Source organism: Bos mutus, chromosome 10 (genome assembly GCF_027580195.1).
Source record: "Bos mutus isolate GX-2022 chromosome 10, NWIPB_WYAK_1.1, whole genome shotgun sequence".
Taxonomy (NCBI): domain Eukaryota; kingdom Metazoa; phylum Chordata; class Mammalia; order Artiodactyla; family Bovidae; genus Bos; species Bos mutus.
Window position 1 is genome coordinate 22,996,342 of NC_091626.1, and position 19,782 is coordinate 23,016,123.

Sequence of the window (19,782 nt, forward strand, 5' to 3'; positions counted from 1 at the left end):
GCCATATAATCTTGGGTAAATTACCGTCTTGGTTTTCACATCCTGTACAATAAGGATGGTAAAGTAAGTTTCTCGTAGAGTTATTGCTAGAATTAAGTATGCTTTAGACGACTCATCTAAAGCAGTTAGGACAGTGCCTGCATGAATAGTTATAAATGTTACTTTTTACTATTGTCTTAGGGTAGATTCCCAGTAGTGTATTTACTTTGGTCCTTGATACAGAAATGTCAAATTGCTTTCCATAAAAGAACTCACCTGTACTGACAAAAACTCTACTGATTTGAACTCAGGACCGGCCTGATGCCAAGGCTCCTATTCTTTTTTTTTTTTTCTCCTTCCTGTTTATTTATTTATTTTTTTTTTTTCTAATTTTATGGGTTCCTATTCTTTCTACTTGCCACACCCCTCCAGTACCTCCTCAGGCAAAGACTAGGGATCACTGTATTAACTGTTCTCTTAATACAAAAGAAGTGGATTATTGTTCAGGCTTAGTGAAACATTCAGCACACTGCCTGGCACTTATTAGAATGAATACAATTTATATGGTATACTGAATTCTCACTTCATGGATTTAATAGCTGATTCATTGAGATAATACTCATTAAGCTCTTAGCCTAGTTCCTGGCACATGGCAGGCACTCAAAAAAGCTTCTCATCTATCCATCCATCCATCCAACCGCCCGTCCCTCTGTCGTCTGTTGTGCTTCTCGATCCTTAGTTCTCCGGTGCCCAGCCTGGCAAGCTGTGCCTTCACAGCCCTGTCGTGGAGCATCACTGACACCGCAGAGCCCCGTTGTGGCGGTATAGTCAGGGCCCAAGGTCTGTAAAGGAATAATCGGTTTGGGAGCCAGAGGGAGAGGATGGAATACCAGGATTGGATGAGTGATGGGATATAGGCTGCAGGGGAATCAAGTACGTGCTCACTAAGAGGCAGGGCTTACGTGGGTGCCCCAAATGCTGCTGAGACTGTGAGGGGCCAGGAATCAAGAAGCTGACAACTGCAAGTAGCTTGGTCTCTTGAGGACTTTTCCCTTGTCCTTTCACATACACACACACACACACACACACACACACACAACATCTCTTTCACGACAGGCGAAAAGAAGAGCTCTGGGAGTGAGTGTCCTGGAAGAGGGAAGCAGCAGCTTGAGTGTTTCATTCTGGAATTTGTCGCCTCCCTGCTTCCCCCACTCCCCAGGGTTGGGCTACCTCTGCTCCTTCCTCTCCCGCCCCTGTTCCCTCTTGAGTCCCCTTAGTCCAGATGAACCAGGCCAAGAACTTCAAAAAGAGCATCAGAAAAATCAAGGGAAAACAAAAGGGAAATAACAGCCCCCCGACAAAGCACTTGAAAACTGTTAGTCTTTGAATTTGGCAAACAGATTCCTAACCCAATGGAGCACGTGGGGCCTCGTGGATCCCAGTTCCACCTGAGAGCGAATGTATACCCTGAGAGGCTCTTTTTGCATTTTGATGCTGTTTCCTCTTCTGCTCCCTCGTTAAATGTGTCAACTCCTCAGACCATGATGGAGATGAGTAGGGTTGCTGGAGAAGGGGGATGGGGGTGGGTGGGGAATTCAGCTTTGGCATCAGACAGACCTGGCTTCAAATCTTGCCCATCATTTGCTGAAATGTGTGAATCTGGAACATTAACCTCCATGAGCCTTGACTTAAATTATTTTGAAAATGAAAAGATAAAAGCATTTGACACAGAGCAGGGACCCAGGATGAGTCTCTCTTGCTCACCCTGAGCTGAAAGATATAACAAGTACTCAGCTTCTCTAAGAACATTTTCTTAGCATCTTTAAGCTCTTAGCTCTTTAAGCTCCCTGCCTCCCCAGACTATGATCTGGCAAGGAGTGAAGGGTCATTTCTCTCATCAGCATATCAGACACACAGACACGTGCAGCAGGGAGGCATAAAAAAATGTTTTCCTACACACAGAGGAAGAAAAGTCTCTCCTTTCCCAGCTTAGAAATTCACCCCTGGGGCAAGCACACAGTAACACACACACACAGACGGGAGTGGTCCTAGGTCCTGGATATAGCTCTTCAGAGGATTCCTTGAGGGCAAGACCTGGCAGAAGTTGGGGGCCCACTGTCTCAGTTCAGGGTGAAGGCATAAAAGGCCTCCCCCTGCAGACCCCACCTGGCTGACTGTAGCTCCCAGGGCAGGGGAAAGGTCATGTATCAGTTTTGTCGAAAGCCAGTAGACTTCCTTCACTCTGCAGGACAGACTCTAGGTTCATCCACATTACTACAAATGACCCAGTTAATGCATATATATGGAATCCAGAAAACTGGTACTGATGAGCCTAAGGAATAGAGACACAGATATAGAGAATGGGTTTGTGGACATAGCAGGGGAAGGAGAGAGTGGGATGAATTGAGAGAGTAGCATTGATAGACACACATTACCGTGGTAAAATAGCCAGCTAGCTAGGGGAAGACGCTGTATAGCACAGGGAGTGCAGTTCCATGTTCTGTGATGAAGAGAGGTGGGACGGGGGCTGGGCGGGAGGGAGGCTCAGGAAAGGGGAGACATACGTATACTTATAGCCAATTCACGCTGTTGTACAGCAGAAACTAACACAACATTGTAAAGCAATTATACTCCAATAAAAAAAAAAAAAAGACCCTGCAGCTGGTCAGACTTCTTAGCAGAGAGTGCTATAAAATTCTAAAAGACATCTGGTAGGACTATTGCTAATTCACGTTTCAAAAAAAAAAAAAAGCCAGTAAAGCAGACAAGGTGACGAACACCTTAATTTTATGACAGGCTTTGGCCAGTGGACAAAGCCTTCCCTAAAGCCAGACCCACATGCTTTGAAATGGTTTTCACACCAATATCATGAGAAATAATTCAATTTTAACTTATTTCTGTTGCTTCTTGCTTGCCATTCATTTCTTCTCTACCAGCCTGTTGTTTCTAGATCTTTTGTGTAACATAATGATAGACCATAATATTGCTTTACTGCCTCAAAATGAAAAAAAAGTGCCTTCTCAGGCAGAATTAGAATGCCACAAGGCCCCATGTTCTCTGCTAAGTCAGGAACCTGTGTTTGCCAAACTCAAAGGCCAAGGATTTTCATGTGCTTCCTTTTGCAGTTTATTTCCCTTTTGCTTTTCCTTAGTTTGTCTGATGTTTCTGGCTTGACTCAGCTGGGCTTAGGGGACCCAAGAGAGAATGGGGTGAGGGGGAGGGGGTGGGGGGAGCAGTGGCAATGGTTTACTATTGACCTTTGACACCTTTTTTCCAGGTGGGAAGTTGCTTAACTTCTCTGGGCCTCATTTTTCCCATCTTTAACTTGAGAATGACACATGTTTATGAAGAACATATGAGATATTGGCTGAGCAGATTTCTGAGCTCCAGAAACTGTAGTGGGTGGCTCTGTGGTGAGGAATCCAGCTGCCAGTATAGGAGACATGGGTTCAATCCCCGATCCAGGAAGATCCCACGTGCTGCGGAGCAATTAAGCCTGTGCTCTAGAGCCCGGGAGCCGTGACTACTACACACAGCAACTGCTGAAGCCCACGTGTCCTAAAGCTGGTGCTCAGCAACAAGTGAAGCCACCCTGATGAGAAGCCCGTGCACCACAAGCAGAGTAGCCCCTGCTTGCTGGAACTAGAGCAAAGCCCTCAAAGCAACGAAGACCCAGCACAGCCAAAAACAAACAAACAAACATTATTTTAAAAAAAAGAAACTGTAGCGTGCAAGGCAAACATCAAGCATTCTTATTCTTTCACTCAGTTTTGTTTTTCATTATTATATCAGGTGAAAAACCCAATTGGTCTGCTTGCTGCTGCTGCTGCTGCTGCTGCTAATTCCCATCCACCCCACCCCACCCCCCAGACCCCCCCACATACACGGTCTGGAAAAGTGAGGGAGTGCCAACAGTTCAAGTTTCTCTGCCAATGAGCCAATGCTCACATGCCCCCGAGGCAGCCTGTGGATGCCAGAGTTGATGGTGGAGTTCTGAACTGCACCATCTGCAGCTGCTGTGTTCCTCCACCATATGCTCTGGTTCTGCCTTTCGCCCATTCTCCTTCCCAGACTTGAGTGAGCCTGTGGCTGGCAGGAGGGCACAGAGTTCCACAGGAGTGGTGCTGAGAACTCTCCTCATCTCCTTTCTCTGGCATGAATTGGTGTGTTGCTAAAAAAAATATTGCCTTTGCAATTCAGCTTTGTATTCTTCTATGGAGAGAAGTGAACAGCTGTGGTAATGAACTTCCAAAGGCCTCCAAAGAAGTTTAAGAAACAGATTATACACCCTCTTGCTGGAGAGGGAGAGGGAGGAACCCCTCTAATCCAAGGGTCTAATTCAGAAGCAGTGAAGATCTCCAGTGTTCTCTCTTGAGTCCAGTGTGTGCTTAGTCACACAGTTGTGTCAAATTCTTTGCAACCCCCTGGACTGTAGCCCACCAGGCTCCTCTGTCCATGAGGATTCTCCAGGCAAGAATACTGGAGTGGGTTGCCATGCCCTTCTCCAGGGGAATCTTCCCAACCCAGGGATCAAACCCAGGTCTCCCTCATTGCAGGTGGACTCTTTACCATCTAGGCACCAGGGAAACCCAAGAATACTGGAGTGGGTATCCTATCCCTTCTCCAGGGGATCTTCCCAACCCAGGAATCGAACTGGGATCTCCTGCATTGCAGGCAGATTCTTTACCAACTGAGCTACCAGGGAAGCCATCTTGAGTCCAGAGTTATGCTTATACCCAGGAATGAATCCTGCTTTGGAGCCATGTCCATGGGAACAGGATTTGGGTGATGAGCGGCCCAAAGACCTGCTTGTCACTGCACTCTGCCAGCTTGTCTCCCCACTACCACTCCACCCCAACCCAGGGCTTTCTGAGTCTCAGTCATGTAGCCTTGAACATGAGTTTCACTGGGACAGGGATGAGGGTGGGGTTTGCCTTCCTCCTTATGGGGAGCATCTCTTCCAATATGTGGTCTATTGATGTAGTGAGCAGAGCAGATCTCCCCACACTTAGTGCTGAATTATATTCCTTAGGGAATATTGTAAGCAAATCAACCCCTTGTAAAAGAGCTAAGAGTCTGTGCATGAAAGAGCTTATGAAGGAAAAGTCCCCAGGTGGAAAGAGATTAGCAACCGGAGCTAATTCCAACAGAAATGGAGCCCATCATGTTATTCTGTTCGGGGAATGTCAGAGAGGTGGGAGCAGAACAGGACATGAAGACATCTCTTCCAAGGTTTTCACCCAGTGCCTACTCTATCCCTTATCTGTGGGCATTGTTCTGGAGCCAGCTAGGTTACCTGCTGCTTCCTCCAGGAAGGCTTCCAGCACTGCTCTGCCCCACTGAGATCTCCTGTTCCAAGCCTGGACCTTTCCCTTTTCCACTTAGACAATCAAGATAAGATGAGATTTGGGAGTGAGGGGGTTTAGAAAGTTTGCTCAGAACTAAAAAAAGAATAATCCATCAGCAGATGAATGGATAAGAAAGCTGTGGTACATATACACAATGGAGTATTACTCAGCCATTAAAAAGAATACATTTGAATCAGTTCTAATGAGGTGGATGAAACTGGAGCCTATTATACAGAGTGAAGTAAGCCAGAAGGAAAAACACCAATACAGTATACTAACGCATATATATGGAATTTAGAAAGATGGTAACGATAACCCTGTATACGAGACAGCAAAAGAGACACTGATGTATAGAACAGGATTATGGACTCTGTGGGAGAGGGAGAGGGTGGGAAGATTTGGGAGAATGGCATTGAAACATGTGAAATGTCATGTATGAAACGAGATGCCAGTCCAGGTTCAATGCACGATGCTGGATGCTTGGGGCTGGTGCACTGGGACGACCCAGAGGGATGGTATGGGGAGGGAGGAGGGAGGAGGGTTCAGGATAAAAATAAAAGAAAAAAAAAGAATAAAACTGAAACAGTGTAAAATCTTAGAAACTGAGGGATTTATAACACTCAGTAGCATTACCCAGGGTAAGCAGACTTTTCTTACCTCCCCACCATTGCCTTCTTGCAGGTAACATCAGCTTCCTAGAAGTAGGAGACCCCAACATTATCCTTGATGCCCTACCCTCTTCCCCACAATAAATCTCTCCACTCTGTTCTCCCCCAGAAGTGTCTCAAACCCATCCCCTGCTCCCTCTTCTGCTGAATCTGCCTTATTCATGTTCCCACCATTTCTTTCTTGGATTCTGCTATAGCTTCCTCATCTGTCCTCCAGCCTCATCTCTTCACTCCAGCCTTTCTACCCAGAATGTTCTCCTCTCCTGGCCTGCCTGATGGATGTCTTATCCTTCAGTAAAACTCAACTCAAATGTCACCACGTCCAGGAAACCTCCTGGGACTTTCCCAGATAGAGTTAGCTAATCATTTCCTCCTCTGTTCAATTTTTTTTTAACATTATTTATTTTATTTGGCTGCGTCCAGTCTTAGTCGGGCTTAGTTGCTCCATGGCATTTGGGATCTTAGTCCCTGACCAGAAATTGAACCCAGGTTCTTAACCACTGGACCGCCAAAGGGAAATCCATTTCTCTGTGAACTTTTCACTTACCCTATGATAGTATTTCTCTTGATGTATTAGAATTGCTGGTTATCATGTCCAGGCACCCCCACCACTCTTTTAAAAAATATTTATTTACTTACTTATTTGGCTGAACTGGGTCTTAGTTGCAGCATGCAGAATCTTTAGTTGCGGCAGGTAGAATCTAGTTCCCTGAGCAGAGATCGAACCCAGGCCCCCTGCATTGGGAGCGTGGAGTCTTAGCCCCCAGACAGCTAGGAAAGTCCCACCACCGTCCTTATATGGCAGCTCTTTCAAGGACCCAGCCTATGACTTATACTTTGTACTTTCAGGGTCTAGCCGGGGAGCTGACTTTCATTACGTAGCAGGAAAGGCTCAGTGGAGAAAGGAAGGGAGAAAGAAAGGAAGGGAATGGCAAATGGAGTGGAAACTCTGCACAGTTGTAGATTTTTCAGTTCCTGAGCTGCCTCGCATGTCTTGAGAAGGATAAAGGTAATTTCCTTAAAATAAACTTGTACTGTTGCACTGGCCCACCATTCTCTATCACGAGACTCACATGGTGCTGAATGCCTTTATGGTTTCCTCAAAGCTGCTGAAGAGGCTTGCAATCCTAAAGAAGTAAAGGCCCAGGAAGATGAGGCAACTGCCTAAGGTCCCACAGCCAATTCATGACAAAGAGCAGACTAGAACTCAGGTCTCGTGGTGGACCAGAGACCAGGACCCTTGACACAACACCAGCGGCCTCACTTCAAGTTTTCCCTCCAGGCAACAGCATATAATTATCAACATTAGTATTTAGAATTTATATGCTGCTTTTGCTTCACTGGCTTTTTTATTATCCATTTGATTAGCAATTCCGTATGCGGCCCAGACATGGAGCAAAGCCAGAATAGAGAGGGGGGGAGACAGAGGAAGGAAAGGCCAAGTAGGGAGCCATGAGTCCCTGTGAAGGGGAAGCCAGAGGGGAGTTAAGGAGCAAGAGGGCACTTAGACTCAAGGGACAGTGTCTTGTGTGAGGGTAGGGGTGGAGGGTGTCTGTGCAGATACTATATGGCCCTCAGGATGAGTGGTCCAAGAGCCTTCCTAGTCTTGGGACTTCCACACGGATGGGGCAAGGGCAAGAAAAGCAAGAATATATTTAACACCCAACAGGTTAAACACCAATCAATACTAGCTGGAAGACAGAGGAAGACCACGAGCTTAGGGAGTTCCCTGCCCAGTCCTGAAGAGCAGCAGACCCAAACTCCATGATGGGGGCTCTTGGCTCCTGCAGAGGATGCTAGGAGTTCAATAGAACTGGTGTAGATATTCCATGTTATGTGGGAGTGAGGGCGTCCTGGAGACCACCGTTCGGTGCACTGTGAATTCTTGGATGGGGAAGGGAAAACTCCTGCTGCCAGAGGCTGGTTCTCAGTGACTCCTGCCAGCCCCAGCCCCAGCTTCAGCTTGCTCTGAGGTTTGTTTATTTATTTATTTTGTCTGCATCAGGTCTTAGTTGGGGTGCACAGGCTCAGCTGTTATGGTACATGGGCTCCAGTACTTGGGGGTGTGTGGGCTTAGTTGCTCCACAATGTGTCGGATCTTTAGTTCCCTGACCAGGGATCAAACCCTCGTGCCCTGCTTTGCAAGGTGGATACTTAACCAATGGACCACCAGAGAAGTCCCTCTGAGGTTTACTTTGCAGACCCCTATTTACCTTCAGAAAATGAGAATCCTCTCCTCTCCCAACCTCCTGGTACTACAGTGAGACTCAAGACCTTGTAAAAAACAGCCTCATCCACTCATAACACTCAAGATGAGGATACCCTCATGCTTGAAAAAAGGAAATTGGTGGGGGTGGGAGCGATAAAGAACAGCACAGTCAGGGAGACAAAGCAGCCAGAAACCCTGGCTGGTATCTGAGGACATCAGGGACCCTTCTGGGAGAGCCAAAGGGAACACTCACCCACTGAGGGCCTATTTGGGGCCAACGTGTCACATATACCATCTCACTTTGTCCTCATATGACCCCACAAGGTGATTCAGCTTCCCCCATTTCGCTAAGGAGAAACTCAAGGCTTTGAGAGGTTAATTAACTACTCAAAGTTATATAGTTAACAGGAGAGACACTAGGGCCAAATCTTAGGCCCACAGTCTTTACAGCCTGTACACTTCCCGCACAGCACTGCGATCTCTAAATCAGGAGATTTAATCTCTATGAGCCTGGTGTCTTCATGTATAAAATAGGAAAGAAAGGAAAAAAAAATACTGCCTCATAGAGTTAAGAAAATTAAATGAGATGATATTGGTTAAAAAATGTTAAGACTCAGCATGGTGTCTGGTATACAGTAGGTGCCCTATGAGTGGTTTTTGTTTACTTGTTTTTCTTTTGGGGGGTGGGGGGTGCAGAACAATATTAAAACTCAGGGCTCAAAAATGGGAGCACCGCCCATAGCTCCTGGGGAAATGCGGGAGTAGGTTTGAGGCAAAGATCTAGGGAAAGGGGGCTCAGCTCCAGGAACCAGAGAAGCCAGTTCCAGCGGCGCGCCCCTCGCGCGGCCGCCTCCTCTGGGCTCCCCCCGACTTCCCGCCCCTCCCCGCCCCGCCCCGCCCCGGAGCGGGTCCGGAGTGCCTGGTGGGCTGATTCCGGAGCGTAGAAGGGAGCACGGAGGCGAGAGGGAGGCGGCGGCGGCGGCGGCGGCGGCGGGAGGCGGGGAGGCGGGGGACCCTGCTCGCTGCTCTCCCAAGTCGGCGCGGAGCCGCCTTGGGCCGGGCTGAGTGAGGGCTGCGCGGCGGCGGCGGGGCCGGGTCAGGATGCGGGGCTCCCGGGACCGAGCCGGGCTGGGCGTGCGGCGGCGGCGGCGGCGGGCGGCGGGCGGGAGCTGTCCGCGGTGCTGAAGCGGCGGCGGCGGCGGCGGAGGAGGCGGGGACCCGGGGCCGGGAGCAGAGGCGCCCTTCTGGGAGCTTCGCCGAAGCCGTGAGGCGAGGGCGCCAGTCGCGCCCCGGTTCATGCCCGGCGGGCCCCCCAAGCCCCGCGGAGGAGGTGGGACTGCCCTCGGCGGGACAGGTAAGGAGCCGTCTGGGGGCGTAGCGGGAGCTCAGAGCTAGGCGCCTGGCTGGGATTGAGCTGGGGAGGGCAGTGGGACCCCTCTCAGCGACGGGGGCTCTGACTTCCTTCCAGCCCGAGATCGCGCCAAGTCCATCCCTCCCCCTCCCCCTACAGGCTGGAGATGCTGGCAGGGGCCTGGGGGACTAGGGCCCACACAGGCACCCGGGTACCCTGACCCTACACCGGCCAGGCCTTGACCCCGACCTCAGGCAGCTCTGAGACATCCTGCTCACAAGGAACTGAAGAGAGTCTCTAGGACTCCTGATACCCCAGTCCCCGCGACACTAGGGAAACCTGAGCCGCTTCACTAAGCGCCCCTCTCCTCCTCCAAGCCTGCTCATCAGGGTGACTGGGGTCCCCCTGCCTCAAGATTTCTTTCCCCAGGAAATGGCCCTTGGGCCAACAGATAGGCCAGGCCCTTTTCTCCAGAGAAGGAGGCAAGTACCAGAAGATACCTCAATATTTTTCCTGTGGCCCTCTTGACTCTCATGGAACAAGGCTGGTTTTGCAATGCACTGATTGGTGCATGAAGGCAGAGGTGGGGAACCTGAGTCCCATTTTCCCTTAGGTGACTATATACTGGGGACCCTAGACAGAGCCTCTATTTGGAGTCCTCCTTCCTTCTGGCAAGAGTGCTGAATGAGCTCATTCAGGCCTGCAAAGTGCTTCCAGTTCTTCAGAACATAGTTCTCTGAGTGGCAGAACATGGTGATCAAAATGAAACTGCTTAGAGGAAGACTGGCCCATCACTGTGGCTGACCACTGCTTTATCCCGATGCTCTCAACCCAGCATAACTTCTCCCCTGCCAGTCACAGAGAGAGCACTAGACTAGGAGTTCCTAACCGGGCACTGGCATTAAGTGGCTTTAGGCCAGTTACCTGACCTTTCTGAACCTCAGTTTCCTCATGTGTCAAGTGAGGATAAAGTAGCTGCTCTGTTCACCTCAAGGAACTGCTGTAGGAATCAGTGAAACAGCATCCGAGATTAAAGGCTTGTCAACTGTATGCCACCAGACAAGTGTGCGTGCCCATCCCCATCCAGCAGTCAGGCCAGCTGGCAGTGACCTGATCCTTGTCACTTTTATCCCCGTTCTCTCCCAGCCCAACCTCGGCTCTCTTCGTCCTTGGCCTTCTGGGGCCTCAGAGTCAGGGAAGCACAACTTATAAATCTTGAGAAGCCCAGAGGGTTCCCTCCTCTTCTCCTCTTCTGTCATCACCTATAGAAGACAATATAGGGTGAGAGTCTGACTCAGTTTGTTTTCTTTTTTCCCCCCAAGAATCACAGATCTCGGGAAACAGCTCCTTGAAGGCAAGAATTGTGTTGTTTTCATCTCTTCGCTTTCCTCCACACCTCCCCTCCCCCATAGCACCTGGAAGATAGTAAGGACTCAGTAATTGGGTGTAAAATAAAAGAATGAAGTTTTATAAAAGCATTTGACTAGAAGTCAGGAGCCCTGTGTTCTGGTCTCAGATCTACCACTGACTCAGGCATCTCCTCTCCCCTCTGTGGGCTTCAGTTTTCTCAACTGTCAAAGAAGAGGGTTGAGGGAGATGAGTTTTAAGATTCTAAGCCCTAATATTCTGTGCGGCTCTCTGAGGTCTGTCCCAAGCCCTCAAATCCCTCAGTTCTCCTTGAACATGGAAGACCAACTTCATTAACCTGGTTTGGAGAGTAAGTTATGTTCTCTCAGTAAAGAATAAGATTTTATTAATGGAGTAGAGGGAAGCAAAGGAACTAAAAAAGGCCATTTGTATTTTCAGTGTTTTCTTAAGATTTCCCTCTCTTCCTTATTTCCCTGAGAATGCCATGAGAGTGTACAGAGTTGCTGAGCTGGGGAGGAGGTCCCTGCCTCCAAGCCCAGAGGCCAGGAAAGCACTCCCCACTGCTCAACCCAGAACACCCCTGTGTATAGCCAAGGGCCAGGGACCTAGTCCTAGGCCATTTTCTCCTAGGGACCTTTCCTGACTGGGATCCCCCTCCTAAGACTAGAGGAGGGGACAGTCAGGAAAGCTCCGTCCCTGGGGAGAGTTTTTTAATTTGAAAACAAAATGAGCTTCTCTGACAATAATTTTCCTCAACTGCGGCAGGCCCAGTGATGTTCAGAAAAACCTTAGCTAATTGGCAATTGAGTAGAGCTGAGTAAGCCATGCCAGTGACCTCCCAGACTTACCCTGCAAGCGCCCCGCCAGGGTGGGGGAATCAACCCCTCCCCCATGTCAGCACTTTCTGGCTCCCAGCTGTTGGTGCAGCACTGGCAAGAATCAGCTCTCCAGAGTTAATGGGCAGTCACTAACCCTCACAACAAAGTGATGGCAACAGTGGTGGTAGAAAGCACAGAAAGGGGCTTTATTTTCTGTGTGACTGGTCTCTGGGGGTGCTGGCTTGCTGCTGGGGCTAGAACAATGCACTGCCCCGCTTCTACAGCTGTCTGAGTAGACTTTCCAGATTTGGAGGTGTCAGGGTGCAGGGCACCTCTGGTCACCCAGGCAGACACATCTGGCTCCTCTCCCAACCAGGGAAAGCTGCCCACTGACTACTTCTTATCTTCCCCTCCAGCCTCCCTTCCATCTGAGGCTCCCATTCTTACCCCCTTCACAAGGCCTCAAAAGGAAAAAAGAGTCGACCCTGGCACATGACTGGCTAATCTCAGTTATTTGGGGCTGGGAGTAGAGGGATGGGTGGCAGGGAGATCTGAGGAAGAGGAGATCAATGTGACGTGGTCATTAAATAATAATGTGTGTTGTGTGTGTATGAGAATGTGTGTGTGTGAAGCAACAGATTGAAACTGAAATATCCACATGCAGGCCCCTTCCCCTGGTGGCATACACAAGATGACAGAAGCAGAGAATATCTGGAGAAATCTGTACATTATTAATTACTTTCAAGTTCAAAAGGCCAACTCATCTGTGCATCCCAGAGGGACCTCCAGCCTTAAAGTACGCCACTCCAGAGAGGAAAAGGCAGAAGGAATAGGCTTCACTTTGGGGAGAATAAATATCCCAGATCTTTACATCTTTGGTATTTTATAAGCCCCTTCCCTTCTCAGGGGCTGGGTGGACAGCCTGCCTGGAGCAAGGCCCCCTCTGCTGCAAGCCAGGGGACACAAAAGACTGATCTCATCTCTGCTCTCTGTAACCAGGTCCTCTCTTGCCTCTGCTTTTATTCTCTCTTCCTCTTCGCAGTAGCTCCTCTGCCCAACTCCCAGCCTCAACCCTTGCCCCAAGCAAACCAAGCAAAGAGTGAGAGCCCAGTGCTCTACCTCTCCATCAGATGTGTTATCTTTCACTGTTAGATGCTCTGTTTGCTTCTAAGTGTTCGGGAATGAGCTGCTTCAGTGGAGAGAGATTGTTTCAGCAAGAATAAAGATTTGATTTCCACCTGAAAACAAACTAATTTGTGTAATGGTATCACCATTCCTATCCTCCCAGCAATTTTCACCTTTGTCAGCCACAAACCCACCCCTAAGGCAAGCAGATTTTGCTCTGGAAGAGGCCAGTCCAGCCTCTGGGAGTCCAGGGTGGCAATGGATAAAACAGAAGGTGAACTGAAGTTCCCAAGAAAAGAGCAACTGAGACGCCTCCTGTGGGAGCTGAGAAGTATTCCAGCTGTTTATCTTTCCTGGTTTCCCCCTCAGCCCTCTTCTCCTCACTCTCCATAGGTCCTTCTTCATTCTCAAATCTCTCTCCAGACCTGACCACCACCCAGGGCTTCATCTCCATACATCAATTGCCAGGTGGGGTTTCTCTCCTTGTATCCCAAAGGCACTTTAAAACCAAACTCATCTGCTTCTCTTTCTCATTCTTTCCATCTGTGTGTGTGTGTTTCATTTTTTCAGCTTGATACTTGGTGACCCATTTCAATCTAAATATTCTTTTTTTTTTTTCAGTTCATGAATCATGTTCTGCTTTTGCTTCTTTAATTATTATTGTTTTCCCTCCAGTCTCTTTGTTTTGTCTTTCTGACATTCCTGCTGGATGGATGTTTGATCTCCTGGGACTCTCCTCCGTTTCTCTTAACTTGCATATCTTCCATCTTTTTGTCTTTTTGCTCTGTGTCTTGGGAAATTCCATTAACTTCTTCTTTTACATTAAAAAGTTAATCTTTAACTGTGTCCATTCTATTATCCAGAATCTCAATTGAATTTTTTAAAATGTAGACAATTATTTTCAATCTTTAAAATACTTTGTTGTTCTTTGACTACTCCTTTTTCATAGCAGCCTATTCTTGTTTTATGAATGCAACATCCTCTCACATCTCTCTGAGGGTATGCATTGAAAAAAATTTTTATATATATTGTCTATAACTTGAATGATTTGGAATTCTTGTTGGGTCAGTTTTATATTTGTTTATTTAATCTTTCTCTTTTATTGTCACATAGCTATTTTTCTTTATCTTTTGTTGTTCATTCAGACTCATGAATAAAAAAGATATTGACTAATATAGGCAGCTGGCGTGTATTTCCTCTGAAGTTGGATAAGTTTGTTTCCCTAACAGGCCTCTCCTTTGAATGTTTATTGTTCTTACTGCTGGTGTTTGGGACTGTGACTGTCTCTGTACTCATTTCTTCACCAAGGAATCTCATCTGCTTTTTATCTCCCATAAATTCCTCTGAGTTTCTGGTCCACTGATAATCTTTTCTGTTTTCCAGTTTTGTTGTGATTTCATTATTTTGAAAATATATCCTGTCATCTTAATGGAACCTTAAGAGGGAGAAGATGTGGACATTTACTCTCAGGCTGCCTTCTCAAACCAGCAGCTTCCCCCTAGATTTTGCCTAAGTTTGTGGCATCACCTTCTACTTAGTTAAACAAACCAGACACCTGGAAGTCATTCTTGCTCCTCTCTCTTCCTCACTTATGGTTGGTCTCAAAATCTTATTCATTTAGCCTCCTAACTACCCCTCAGGTATTACTCTTCATCTGCATCCATTTCACCATCAGGTTCAGGTCCTCATCCCCTCCTGTCTGCATTGTACAATAGCCTCTTAATAGACTCCAAGCTTCTGTTTTCACACTCCTCAAATCCTTTGTATCCACTGCTGCCACCCAGAGTTGTTGTTGTTCAGTCGCTAGGTTATGTCCAACTCTTTGCGACCCCAAGGACTGCAGCATGCCAGGCTTCCCTGTCCTTCACTATCTCCCAGAGTTTGCTCAAACTCATGTCCATTGAGTCAGTGATGCCATCCAACCATCTCATCCTCTGTCACCCTCTTCTCCTACTGCCTTCAGTGTTTCCCATTATCAGAGTCTTTTCCAAGGAGTTGGCTCTTTTCATCAGGTGGTCAAAGTATTCGAGCTTCAGCTTCAGCATCAGGCTGTCCAATGAATAGTCAGTGTTGATTTCTTTTGGATTGACTGGTTTGATCTCCTTGCAGTCCAAGGGACTCTCAAGAGTCTTCTCCAGCACAGCAGTTTGAAAGTATCAATTCTGCAGTGCTCAGCCTTCTTTATGGTCCAGCTCTCACATCCATACATGACTACTGGAAAGAACCATAGCTAAAACACAGGCATGACTGTATCTCTTCCTTGCAACAACCATCATTGGCTCCCCACTGCCCAGAGTAAAAAGCTTCTCTGCAAGGAACTGGAGGCCTCCCCACCTCCCGTGCCTGATTCCATCAATATCAAGCCACCCGGCTTCCCCTCTAGACCACTGTCCCATGCCTCTGTGCTGTTTCCTTTGCTGGAAATACTCATTTCTCATTGTCTCATCTAATGACTCACCTTTTTCCTTCAAGACTCAGTTTAGATGTCACCTGCTGTGCAAACCGTTTCCTAGTTTCATCACCTCCACTCCTTCCTCGGGATAGGAGTCCCATATCAGTGTACCCACAACTCCCCATGTCCTGCTAGCACAACTTACTCCACGGCACTGAAGCCTTGTATTTGCTAGTCTGTGTTCTCCCCTCCTCCTCAAAGCAGGTACCACTTCTGGTTGATTTTTGCATTCCAAAAACTGGTCTGAACTGCTTAAGAAGTGTTTGTTGTACAAAATTAAATATGCCCCAGCCAGATGTGCTCCATCCATCCCAGGTCCTGGAAAGAGTTTCTTGAGGAGGAGACTCAGCCCACCTAGCTCACTCATCCACTAATTCATTCATTCATTCATGAGACCAACTGTTTATGGAGTGCCTATTATATGCCAGGCCAGGGGCTGCAAGTATGAGGAAGCAGACAGAATCCTCACCCTCCTGAAGCTCACGAGATCTGGTGAGGGAGAGAGACACTAATCAAGGAATCACACATATGTAAATAGAGACTGGGATAAGCTCTTGGAAAGAAAGAGCTGGAGCCTGGAAAGCAGATAACCAGCAACCTAAATCTAGGCTGAGTATGGAGGGATGATCTCCCTAAGGAGGTGACTTTTGAACTGAGAGCTGAAGTATTCTGATATGGGTGGAGACAGTTTCTGAGCAGCATAGCCGTGACGTAAAGGAGAGGGGAAGGACAGGAGCTGAAGGAGGGGAGGTGGCGTGGAAGATAAATGTTCCTCCCCTCTGTTTCTGCCTGACTACCTCAAAGCTTAGCGGCTAAAACAAGAGACATCTTATTTTATCTCATGACATTGAGGGTCAGAAATTCACCCAGGCTTGAGCTGTGTGATTATTCCATTCCATGTGGCATGAGCAGAGGTCACCCAGTGGTTCTCAGCGGACAGATGGGCTGGCTTGAAGAGTCCAAGATGGCTTCACTCACATGCCTGGCATCCTGGGATGACCAGAAGGCTGGGTTCAGCAGGCTCCGCTGACCAAAGCGTCATACACACAGCCTTTCCAGCCTGACAGCTTCAGGGTAATTCAGAGCAGCTCAGGGTCCCAAGGGTGAGTATTCCAGCGAGCAAGGTGAAAGATGCGTGACCTTCTGTAACCTGGCCTCTGAAGTCTCACAGCATCACCTTAGCTGTGCTGTGTGGTAAAAGCAGTCACAAACCTACTCAGATTAGAAAGGAGGGACATAGACCCCTACTTCTCGATGGGAGGAATGTCAAAGGGTTGACAGCCAGGTTGTGCAGTCATCATGATTTCTTTTTTAAGCCAGGGAATGACAATATGTTTAAGTGCCATTAGGGAAGATCAAGAGTTAGGAGCATTTGAAGACAGAGGAGAAAGAAAGCATAATCAATTGTGTTAGCTTCCTGAGGGGGAAACTGAAGCAAAGAAAGCTAAATCTCCCATTTTCCCTCAACTCTGTTGCCTCCCACCCCGACCCTGACCCCTGACTCTGTCTCTCTTTGCTGTCAGATGCAACAAGCAGCATCCATGACTCCAAAGCTGGCTTGGTGGCTCTCTTGCTTACAGGCCAGAAATCATCAAATCCAGCCCCAAGTCATCTACTAACAGCTTCTCAAGTCACAGGACTTCACAGTTTACAGAACAGTTTACATATTATCTGCCTGGAAGTTGGTCTAGCACCTATTCTTAAAGACGGCACCTCTCCTCTGGATTGTAATCATTTCTATTTAATCTTCTGCCCTGCTAGGAAGTTCTGGCTTTTATCTTCCAGTTTAGAAACAGTCTTTCTTGTTGCACTGAGAGATAGTGGTCAGAGGTTGAACTTCCTCACTATAGCTCTGCATTTATTTGAATCCAGACCTTAAGGTTATCTCGGCAGCCATCCCTGGGCTGCTAAATCACCCCAAATCTCTTAATCTTTTCCTAAAGCTCCCATTTCCCATTCCCTTCAATAAGGTCTCTGATTTTAACCCATTCAAGACCAAGTCCTTGCCATTCTCACACCCACGCCATTTATCACAACCCTTTACACACAGGTAGGCTCTGAAAGGCCAGGTGTTGGACTCAGTTAAACCTAGGTTTAAATCCAGGGTCTGATACTGTTTAATCTCGGGCAAGTTACTTAACCTTTCTGAACCTCAGTTTCCTCATCTGAAAATGAGAAATAATAATAGCCAATTTCATCAGTTGTTGTACAGGTTTGAAATACAGTGTGTGAAACACGGGGCTCACGTGAGGATGCAGTAAAAAGTAGCTGTTATGATTTTACAGCATTCTGATAAGGACTGGCCCTATCCCATGGACAACAACCCAACTCCTGGTCCCACATCACACTGTCCCGTGGTCTCTTTTTAGCAGTGTTCACCCTGCCTCTTCTCAGCGCAGCAGACCTCCTCTAAGCCCCACCCCCCACAGCTAATCCCAGAGAATTTGATACTGTTCAGGCCTGCAAGAGCTCTCATCAGACGGACTGGGTCAGATGGGGCTCTGCCGCTCTCCTGCTGTGTGATCTCAGAAAACCTGTTTAACCTCTCTGAGTTGCAATCCCCCTCACCCACATTAAGAGGACAGATTACATGAGATACTGCATTTGAAGCACTTTCCATGGTGTCCAGAGCAAAGCAAGCTCTCAATAGATGGCCACCAACAGATAGAGGTAAGAAAGCAAAGTGACTCCGGGGTCAGATTTCCAGGGTGTCATGTCCTGTCCACTACTCTCCAGTTGCATGCCTGTGGGCACTTACAAGTTGCTTATGCCTCAGTGTCTTCATCTGTAAAATGGAGACAGTGATGGAGACAATGATTTATAGAGTTTCTATAAGGATTAAATGAGAGAATACATCACATTTAGAACGGTGCCTAGGACACAGTAAGAATTTAGTTAAGTATGAGATGTTATTATTTCAACTTTAAACTTCTTTGTATTTTTATATTTAAGGTACATTGACTATAAGTAGCATATTGTCAGATTGTGTTGTTTTAAAAATCTAGTCTCTGTCTCTTTTTAAAATCATCTTTGAAGTATAATCTACATAAAATAATAGTCACCAATCTTAAGTGCACGATTCAGTGAATTTTGTGAAACACCCGCAGTCATGTAGCCACTACCACAATCAAGATACAGAACATCACCGCCAAAAATCTTCATGCCCCTTGCAGCCTATCCCCTCCCGACCATGGCCCTTAACCACTGATATGCTTTTGGTCACTGTAGTTTTCCCTTCTCTAGAACTTCATATAAATGGAATAATACACTATGGAACTATCTTTGTCTTTTATGGGCAATTTTATTCCATTTACATCCAATATAGTTACTCACATAGTTGGGTGTAAGCCTAACATCTTACTATTTGTTTTCTATTTGTCTAACTGGTTCTATATTCCTTCTGCCTCATTTAGGATAAATTAAATACCTTTATTATTTCATGTCTGTTATCTCATTAGTTATATATTTTACTCTTCTTTGTGTGATTATCAGAGCAATGGTTCTTAAAGTGGGTCCCTGGGCCAGCAGATTCAACTTACCCAGATTCTTGTTAGAAATGAAAATTCTCAAGCCCCATCCTGGAATCATAAACTCCGAGGGTGGAAGCCAGCCATCTGGGTTTAACAAGTCCTCCTGGTGATGCTGAGACTGGCTAGTTTGAGAACCACTGCCTGAAGACAACTTTTGCTTCTGGCAAACAGCAAGGTTATATGCAGATCACCTTAATCCAGTTAGGAGCAGAGCTGATTCAAAGCAGGTTTCTGTCCTCGGGAGGGCTGATCTGCTCCTGGTTTTCTTCTACTCCCAATGGGTAGCCCTAAAGTGGTCCCAGTTGAAAACTGGACATGCTTACTGGAGCCCTTCCTCCTTAACCATCCCTGAACTCCAGTTTTCCTCCCTACTGGAAGAGGGGGAAAGTATTGCCAAAGGTCAGGCTCACCTGTCCTTAGCCCCTTGACCCCTCAAGCTCTTTCTTCCTTGGTGACTGTTCAGTGCCTTCATAGTTCCCCTGGCTTTCGTAGACAGGTTTGTGTAACACAAGTTAGTCTGCAACTGCTGGAAAAGAAGCCCTCTGTCCTGTTGTTATTTCCCCACTAGAATTACAGAGTCAAAGTGAGCATTTAGAACAGTTCAGTTCCTGGCACGTGGCAAAAAACTCAATAAGTATACGTTCTTCTTCTTTCTTCTCCCAGTAGAATCCTAGGGTCATCTTGAGCTGAGCTGTTAAAAATCAACTCCTTCTACCCTTTCCATACATTTCATAGATAAGCAAACTGATGTCACACTGCGTGACTGGGCTCCAGTGCAATCAGACTCCCTTGGGAGGCTGTATTTGGATGGTTTCCTGCCCCTTGTCTGGGAGGTGGCAGTGTGCTCTCCTTCCCCAGATCATCATGGCACACCCAGGAGCCCAGCTCAGTTCTCAGCTCCAAAGGAAAGAAGCCAGGGACCGTGGCTTCACAG